The 6,000-nt window shown below is 39.8% G+C and overlaps 1 protein-coding gene across 1 annotated transcript in view; it reads left to right on the top strand.

Moving 5' to 3' along the window:
• Nucleotides 1-2,079: 2,079 nt before the first annotated feature.
• Nucleotides 2,080-6,000, top strand: part of LOC135364548 (transport and Golgi organization protein 1 homolog) — a 46,240-nt gene continuing 42,319 nt past the window's right edge. The window contains exon 1 of the mRNA XM_064592684.1: nucleotides 2,080-2,219. The gene's annotated coding sequence lies outside the window, so the exon portion shown is untranslated. The remainder of the gene's footprint in view (nucleotides 2,220-6,000) is intronic.

Raw genomic sequence — 6,000 nt, 5'->3', positions numbered from 1 at the left:
AATGTTATGTTAAAGGATGATCATCCAAGCGTTTTATAAAGTAAAAAATTGAAAAAAAACTAAAAACCAAACCTCCAACAATAAGGGATTAGTAAAGTAAAAAACTTTATCATCTTGACAGAATGAACTACTACATGTCCCTTAAAATTATATGAAAACTATTATGAAATAATACTGCAGACTTACCTGGATGACTAAAGTTTAAAAGATTCATAGTAACAAGTGTTGTTGAGGGTATGGAGCAAATAGAACTTTTTTAAAAAAGGTTTCTCTTTAAATTCCAGTTAACATACAGTATAATATTCATTTCAGGTGTAGGGTTTAGTGATTCAGCAAACCAAACAACATCCAGTGCCCATCACAACAAATGTGCTTCTTAATCCCCACCACCTGTTTCACCCATCTCCCCACCCACCTCCCCTCTGGCAACCATCAGTGTGTTCTCTATAGTTATAAGTCTCTTTCTTGGTTTGCCTCTCTCTCTCTTTTTCCTTATGCTCATTTGTTTTGTTTCTCAAATTCCGCATATGATTGAAATCATCTGATATTTGTCTTTCTCTGACTGACTTATTTCGCTTAGCATAATTATGCAAATGGAACTTTTATTCAGCCTCCACTGTGGTAGGAGTATAAATTGGGAATTAGAAAACTGTGGTAATATCTTAATCAAACTTAAAATATGCATACCTTATGATTCACATCTCCCCTCCTAGATCTATATCAATCATCAATCTTTGCATATATTCAGCAACAGACATGTAGAATAATATTCAAAGCACCTTTATTCATGTTATCCCAGATTGGAATCAATCCCATTCTCTCACCAAAAGTAGAGTGGATAAGTAAATTTTAGGTGTATTCATACAATGGGATTCTACATAGCAATGAAGAAGAATGAACTATTGATACAGATACAATGACATGGATAAATCTCACAGGCATTATTTTGAGAGAAAGAAGTCAGACACAAAAGAGTACAGACGGGATGATTCCATTTGTATAAGGGAGCAGGCAAAATTAATCTATGGTTTTAGAAGTCAGAATAATAGTTACTGATGGAAAGAGAGGCTAAAGGTAAACCTTGAGACCAGTTAGAGGTAAAGAAAGGAAGTGGTTCATTCAGAATTAACTCCAGTAGGGAGTGCTCAGAGGAGAGACTTCCTGAGCAAACTTTAGTTGAGTTTTTTAAGTTGTGTCAAAACACTGGGAAAGCAGGTTTGCGATTTAGAGAGTGGGATGTTCAAATTGCTTGTCATATTTAACATTCCTGTGACTTTTGTGGTTGGCCAGGTCTGAATTGGGATGGCCCATGGAATCTGCTTGCAGGCATCTGCCACTCAGAATTTTTTTTTTTTAAGATTTTATTTATTTATTTGAGAGAGAGAGAATGAGAGAGAACACATGAGAGGGGGGAGGGTCAGAGGGAGAAGTAGACTCCCTGCCGAGCAGGGAGCCCGATGCGGGACTCGATCCAGGGACTCCAGGATCATGACCTGAGCTGAAGGCAGTCGCTTAACCAACTGAGCCACCCAGGCGCCCTGCCACTCAGAATTTATTGCTCTTAGGATTTAATGGACTTTTCCCAATTCCTGAAACTGCTTTTAGGTACAGAAATTTACTTCTAAGTTCATAAAAGGAGGAGTTCAGTTTTCACAGAGGCGTGAGGACATGAGGGAGCCTATTAGGGTGCTGGGAATATCTTATGTCCTAATCTAAATGTGATTACAGGTGCATAAATATGTAAACATTCATTGGGCTGTTCATGTAAGATTTGTGTACTTACTGAATATATGTTTTACTTAATTAAAAATTTTAAAATGGTATTATGTAAATATGCATTATTGCACAGAAAAACATTTCTCTTATATTGCTGAATGAAAAAGACAAGTTATGCTAGAACATTTCTCCTTGAACTCACTTCTACTAAAAAAGTGTTTCTATATACGAAGAAAGAAGACTAGAAGAATATACACCAAAATATGAGATGGTGAATGACTCTTATTTTTTTATTTTTGTTTATTTGCATTTTCTAAACTTTCTGTAATGCTTATGTATCTGAGGTGGTCCAGAGCCCTCCCCAGACCACCACAGCCCCACGCTCAATAGCAGTAACCACAAGCATTTACCGCCTCTGACCCCAACACACCTGGGACATCATCAGCTCTACCAGTCCACCAGAAGGAACCATCTTCATCCATGATCCCTCTGTCCCCTGTGAGGTAAGCCATGTGGACTCTCGCTGAAGCATATTCCTCCCAGCTCACCTGAGAGAAGAACAAATTCAGAAACCTAAATTTACATAACTTCCACAATCATTTAATGGCATGAGCTGAGCACTGTGCTAGCCCTGAAGGGAGATAGAGAGAAATAACACAAAATCTGCACTCTCCAGGTGCTTCCCAGAGAGAAAACGCACATAGATCTTTGTTGGTGACTTCTGTTAGCACCAGGTCTTTTTTTTTTTTTCTTCCCATCTGGAAACAGGAATAAGGATGGTACTTTACCCAGAGGTTTTTTCCTGAGGCTGAAATGATGCAGTGCAAGCATAGCATTTAGCATAGGGCCAGTGGCCGTGTGTGCAAGGGACGCTGGCTTCTATTTTCTTAGGCTCATCATCCATCAAACACAATCACTGCTCTTAAATTGTGCCTTTAATTTCCACACTGTCCATGGCTTTCTATCAGAAGGTGACTTTGGATTTATGTTCTTACACCAGAAACACAACACAGTGATTAGTACAAATACCCCTTAGCACAGACAACCTCATTTTGCTTGATCATTCTGTAGCGTATCCACAGATTCTTTTTTTAAAAAGATTTTAAGGGCACCTGGGTGGCTCAGTCATTAGGCGTCTGCCTTCGGCTCAGGTCATGATCCCAGGGTCCTGGGATCAGCCCCACATCGGGCTCCCTGCTCCACGGGATGCCTGCTTCTCCCTCTCCCACTCCTCCTGCTTGTGTGCTCTCTCTTTCTGTCAAATAAATAAATAAAACCTTAAAAAAAAAGATTTTACTTATTTGAGAGAGAGAGAGAAAGAGAAAGAACACAGGGAGAGAGCACAGAGGGAGTTGGAGAAGCCGACTCCCCACTGAGCAGAGAGCCCGGCATGGGGCTTGATCTCAGGACCCTGGGATCATGACCTGAGCTGAAGGGAGACGTCCACCCGACTGAGCCACCCAGTGCCCCAAACATCCACAGATCTAACAGCACTTGACTTGCCTGCTATGGAAACCACAAGACCAGTTAGTCTAGGTTCTTGTATCTAAAAAAAAATCTGCTTATTAAAGTTCTAATGAATTTTGGTAAAACTGTGTAAGCAACTCCTTCTCAAGTAGCATAATAATCCAAATAGGTGTATGAGATGCTGGAATCTCTTATTTGGAATCTCTATATTATGGGGCAGAAAGAGATTTTTTTGGTATCAGTGTGTCTGAGTTATCTTGTCAAAGTTTGAAAATATTAAGCACTATCCCTTCAAGAAATTTTGTAATATTAGAACTTTTAAAAAACAAGAAACAGAATCTTAATTATAGAGAACAAACAAATGATTACCCAAGGGGAGGGGATGAGTGAAATATGTGATGGGGATTAACGAATACACCTGTGATGAGCGCCAAGCGTTGTATCAAAGTGTTGAATCATTAGGGGCACCTGGGTGGCTCAGTCAGTTAAGCGGTTGCAGCTCAGGTCATGATCCCAGGGTCCTGGGATCAAGCCCTGCCTCAGGCTCCCTGCTCAGCAGGGAGTAGGAAAAAAATTACCCAGCCTTTAACTCAGAAATTTGGCTTTTGATAATTTTTCATAGGAAATAATTAAAATGGCATTTAAAGAGTTAACAAGGTTACTCACTGAAAAAGTATGTTTAATATGAAACATTGGAAATGAAGAAAATTTCCAATAATAGTGGATATGTTCAATAAATCATGATATTTCCTTTTGGTAGCATGCTGTGAAATTAAAAAAATTTTCTGTTATATAGGGGCGCCTGGGTGGCTCAGTTGTTAAGCGTCTGCCTTCCGCTCAGGTCATGATCCCAGGGTCGTGGGATCGAGCCCCACATCGGGCTCCCTGCTCAGTGAGAAGCCTGCTTCTCCCTCTCCCGCTCCCCCTGCTTGTGTTCCCTCTCTTGCTGTGTCTCTCTCTGTGAAATAAATAAATAAAATCTTTAAAAATTTTTTTTCTGTTACATAAAAAGATTTACCTCTATGTGAAAATCATAAGTAAAAAAGCAAGATTGATAGCCAGTAGGTAGAATGTAATTCCAATTTTATAAAATAATATATGTACATAGAGAAATAAGAGAAGGACATATATCCAAACGTTAAAGTGAGTAGTAATGGTGGGATTATGAGTGAAAAGAATTTTCTTTGGCCTTTTTCTTAGTTTTTCAAAGCTTTCTATATATAACATAGAGTTTTATTATTAGAAAGGTTGAATAAATAATATTTATATTTAAAAGTAATTAAAAGGAGGCTTCCCTTTATAGAAAAAATGGAAATCTCTTTTTTTATATGTATATTTTTTTATTCTTATGTTAATCCCCATACATTACATCATTAGTTCTAGATGAAGTGTTCCATGATTCATTGTTTGTGCATAACACCCAGTGCTCCATGCAGAATGTGCCCTCCTCAATACCCACCACCAGGCTAACCCATCCTCCCACCTGCCTCCCCTCTAGAACCCTGTTTGTTTTTCAGAGTCCATCGTCTCTCATGGTTCGTCTCCCCCTCCGATTTCCCCCTTCATTCTTCCCTTCCTGCTATCTTCTTCTTTTTTTTTTCTTAACATACATTGCATTATTTGTTTCAGAGGTACAGATCTGAGATTCAACAGTCTTGCACAATTCACTGCGCTTACCAGAGCACATACCCTCCCCAGTGTCTATCACCCAGTCACCCCATCCCTCCCACCCCACCCCCCACTCCAGCAACCCTCAGTTTGTTTCCTGAGATTAAGAATTCCTCATATCAGTGAGGTCATATGATACATGTCTTTCTCTGATTGACTTATTTCGCTCAGCATAACACCCTCCAGTTCCATCCACGTCGTTGCAAATGGCAAGATCTCATTCCTTTTGATGGCTGCATAATATTCCATTGTATATATATACCACATCTTCTTTATCCAGTCATCTGTCGATGGACATCTTGGCTCTTTCCACAGTTTGGCTATTGTGGACATTGCTGCTATAAACATCAGGGTGCACGTAGCCCTTCGGATCCCTACTTTTGTATCTTTGGGGTAAATACCCAGTAGTGCAATTGCTGGATCATAGGGTAGCTCTATTTTCAACTTTTTGAGGAACCTCCATACTGTTTTCCAGAGTGGCTGCACCAGCTTGCATTCCCACCAACAGTGTAGGAGGGTGCCCCCTTCTCCGCATCCCCACCAACATCTGTCGTTTCCTGACTTGTTAATTTTAGCCATTCTGACTGGTGTGAGGTGGTATCTCATTGAGGTTTTGATTTGGATTTCCCTGATGCCGAGCGATATTGAGCACTTTTTCATGTGTCTGTTGGCCATTTGGATGTCTTCTTTGGAAAAATGTCTGTTCATGTCTTCTGCCCATTTCTTGATTGGATTCTTTGTTCTTTGGGTGTTGAGTTTGATGAGTTCTTTATAGATTTTGGATACTAGCCCTTTATCTGATATGTCATTTGCAAATATCTTCTCCCATTCTGTCGGTTGTCTTTTGTTTTGTTGACTGTTTCCTTTGCTTTGCAAAAGCTTTTTATCTTGATGAATTCCCAATAGTTCATTTTTGCCCTTGCTTCCCTTGCCTTTGGCGATGTTTCTAGGAAGAAGTTGCTTCGGCTGAGGTCAAAGAGGTTGCTGCCTGTGTTCTCCTTTAGGATTTTGATGGACTCCTGTCTCACATTGAGGTCTTTCAACCATTTGGAGTCTATTTTTGTGTGTGGTGTAAGGAAATGGTCCAGTTTCATTCTTCTGCATGTGGGGCTATCCAATTTTCCCAACACCATTTGTTGAAGAGACTGT

This window comes from Mirounga angustirostris, unplaced genomic scaffold, assembly GCF_029215605.1.
Source record: "Mirounga angustirostris isolate CCGP_5_RB_7025 unplaced genomic scaffold, mMirAng1.0.hap1 SCAF_5, whole genome shotgun sequence".
In the NCBI taxonomy this organism is placed as follows: Eukaryota; Metazoa; Chordata; class Mammalia; order Carnivora; family Phocidae; genus Mirounga; species Mirounga angustirostris.
This window is presented reverse-complemented; position numbering and strand designations above follow the sequence as displayed.